The following is a 4,015-nucleotide window of genomic DNA, read 5'->3' on the forward strand; positions in this document are numbered from 1 at the left end:
ATATATATACGTGTGTGTGTGTATTATTCTTGAAATAAGAGGATATCTTAGAACATAAACAACTGTATTAGGCGGGGTCGTTCCGTGAACAGAACACACACACAGGTTGTAATTCACATCTTTGTTGATTGATTGACTTTTAAGTTTCCCATTACCTTTTTAAGTAATCCGCCATGACACTTCACTTGATATTTCATATCCAAAAGACAGACTTCTTGATAAAGGCTATGTTGGCGGTCTATGAACGTTTCAAGAATTACACTTCAGTGGATATGATGCCCTTCACGGATTGGTTGACGCACACACATTTGGAGACACTTCTGCGTGTACCAGCGTCCAGTAAATAGAGTGAATGCTGATTTAAGCTATAGGAATCTTTGATCCAATGTAGGTGTTTGTTTCTCAGGATGTGTGAGTGAGTTTCCTTGACTCATATCTTTTAGAAATGATTCTATGTGTGTCCAGAATCATCTAAGTGGTATGCGTAATGTTTTCATGTAAATTAAGAGCTTTTAACATGAGAAACTTTAGCCAATATCGTATAAATGTCTGTGTCACGTTTCTCGTTTTAAATATAACTTTCGTATCCATTGTATGAATGGGCACCAGCGGCAATGAGTTGTTGTTTTCGCTGTTTAAAATCTATTAAACCTCAATTTAATTAGTAGAGATCTTATCAAGTTTGGTGACAACAAGTCTTCTTAAATCTTAAAAATCTTTCTTTCTTACGAAGTACAGGATTCCACTTTTCCTGCATGTTGACAATGCCAGTCTCAACTTCACTGTCCTTTTCCCTCTTACGAAGTAGTTTTGGATGTTATGCTGTGTACACCAGTTCTCTTCTTCTTCTTCTTATTATTATTATTATAATCATTGATGTTGTTGTACAAAAAGTTAATTTAATTAGTAAAGATTATCGTTAGATTTGGCGACGGCAAGTCTCTTCAAATCTCAAGAATGTTTATCGAGATTCTTGTGGAGTACAGAATGGCATTTTTCTGCAAATAGACGGTAAGTGTCTCAATTCTCATTCTGTCTCTTTGGTAACAGCTTGGTGTTGTGTCGTCTGCACCAATTTTATTATTATTATTATTATTATTATTATTAGTAGTAGTAGTAGTAGTTATTTAGTTACATGTTTATTTCGTATGTGCTGATTTCTTTACTCAAAATATTGCACATAAATACCTATGAGGATTGGTTTGCGTTGAAATAAGGAGAGGTTTCGATTGGAAACTCCGACAGAGACATATCCTTGCCGGTAAATCTAAGAAGGCCACCACCAAAGCTTAAAACCTTACACACATTAACGCGCACTCACACAGACACACACACACGCGCGTGTAGACACTTACACACACATGCACACACACACACAGACACACGCACACACACACACACACACACACAGATACACACGCTCGTACACGCATACACACAGACACACATACACACACGCTGAGAGATATGTGACATAACTCAGCCATATATTTCTATATCTAATAATGGTGTCTTTAATAGTTATTTCCATTTCCTATTAGCAGACAATAAGCACACGGCAACTGAATAACAAATCTGCTTCGCTCCAATAAGAAGCTGCAATTACAATGAATTAAGTATTGAAGTGAGTTTCGAGACGACACGGAATATATTTCGATTCGAATAACGGGGCGCAGCGGTAGAAAAGTTAGAGGATTAAGCACATAGCAAGTGGGGTGGCTGTATGAGAAGAAGGTTGCTTTCCAGCCATATGGTTCCAGTTTCATCCCATTGAGTTCCACCTAGGGGAACTGTCTTCAACCATAGCCCTGCTTTGACCGAAGCTTTGTGAAAAGATTTGGCAAACGGAAACTGAAAGAAGCCCGCCATATATATATATATATATATATATATATATATATAGAGAGAGAGAGAGAGAGAGAGAGAGAGGGGGGGAGAGAGATAAATAAATAGATAGATAGATGAGAGCGTATGTATACAAATATGAATGCACATACTCACGCACGCGCGCGCACCTAACGGTCTTCGGCACAGTTTCTGTTTACCGAATTCCACTCAGAATATATTTGTCTTCTCGTTGTTACAGTAGAAGACACTAACGTACCCGAAGGTGGTATCTTTCAGTCGAATGAAACCCGGAACCACGTAGTGACGCTTTTCTGCACCCCGCGGCTACGACAATAATATCTAATAGAGACAAGGAACCTAGTTTTACAAGAAGCTATATGAGATAAAGAACGAAACGATTAGAATTGCTGGTGGCCATTATGGATTTATTCTATAGAAAGCCAGAATGAATAAATACAAATGGAATAATTTCTATTTGAGAGATTCTTAGATGTTAAATGCCAAGTTGTTGATAGCGATATGGTTAAAGTGTTCGTTTCGTAATAAAAATGATTGAGCTGTTTCAATCCTGATGCTTGGTACTTTAGGAAAGTGTTTGATGCCATGAACTGTGATCGCCGAATATATTATGGAATTCGGTTGACAAAAATCTATGCGGAGCCCCACCGTAGGAAGGCTACTCCTACAATGTGACTCTAAGCCGTGGAAACGAAATGTGAGTTAGAGAGAGAGAGAGAGAGGGGGAGAGAGAGGGAGAGAATACTTGCCCCTGTTGTTCAGGGTCATAGAACATTTTTAGGGTTGCTTAGATTGGTCCTAAGCAGTTAGACCTCATATTTCATGATTTTGTTTCTTGGAATTTTGTGTTGTCTTTGTTTTCGTTTACTCCCTGCGGCTAATAAAAGAAGCATCGTCAACATAACAACAACAACAATTATTATTATTACTATTATTACTATTATTATTATTATTATTATTATTATTATTATTTTCTCTTTATCAAAGGTTTCGTTGGAGCTCCTGGTGTCTTCCTACCTGCAACCTACGGTACTTCTCGCCGAGTGTTTTTTCGTACACCTAGGGCAGAGAAATTCATTGTATGCATTCCCAGTTTACGCACACAAATTCACAGGTAAAATATGTATTTAAAAAAAAAATTAATAAATAGGAAAAAAAAAAAAATAAATAAATAAAATAAAATAAATTCGACTTACCTAATTTCAGGCCCCGTTCCTACAGCTAAAAGGATATTAGTATTGTTGTTGTTGTTGTTATTGTTCGGGAGGACAAAATGCTTAACGGCGTTTCGTTTGTTCAAATCCTACCGAGGTCGACTTCCATCTTTTCCCTGTTAAACACTAGGGTTGATGGGTTGATGAAATCAACATCTCCGCCCCCAAATTGCTGGCCTTGTGCCTAAATAAGAAAGGGATATTATTGTTGTTCTCTTCATCATCATCATCATCGTCGTCATCACTGTTCGTCATTATTTTATTTCCGTCTAAATAACTTCCTCTGGGTTGCATACATTTCAATGAATTAATTACTATAATTTCAATATATTTCACATTAAACATTGGAACCACCTAATTCCGTAGTGAAAACTGCAAACAGGTCTACGTAATTATGTGTCCTCCACAACCCTGCCCATTCTTTCTGTTAAAACTATATGACTAACTCTTAAATGTCAAAATAATGTTTTTATATCTCTAAAATTAACAAGGCGTTTACAAGACAATTGCCACCTTACAGAATTACCATTATTGATCCCATAGCTACATTTACTGCCTGTTGATGCCACTCATAAAGAAATAATAAGCACATACGTATGGCTGGATTTTATCTTTTATTTTTCACTTGTTTCACTCATTAGACTGCGGCCGTTTTTGGAGAAGCGCCGTGAAAAATCTTTTTAGTCGAATGAATTAACCCCAGTGTTTATCGTTTCTTTAAGCCTGGTACTTATTCTATAAGTCTCTTTTGTCGAACCGCTACGCCACAGATATGTAAACACAATAATGCTCTTTGTCAAGCGGTAGTGAGAGATAAACAGGTATACACACACACACATGTATGTATGTATGCATGTATGTATGTATGTATATATATATATATGTGTGTGTGTGTGTGTGTGTGTGTGTGTGTGTGTGTGTGTGTGCATATATAT

Source organism: Octopus bimaculoides, chromosome 11 (genome assembly GCF_001194135.2).
Source record: "Octopus bimaculoides isolate UCB-OBI-ISO-001 chromosome 11, ASM119413v2, whole genome shotgun sequence".
Lineage (NCBI taxonomy): Eukaryota > Metazoa > Mollusca > Cephalopoda > Octopoda > Octopodidae > Octopus > Octopus bimaculoides.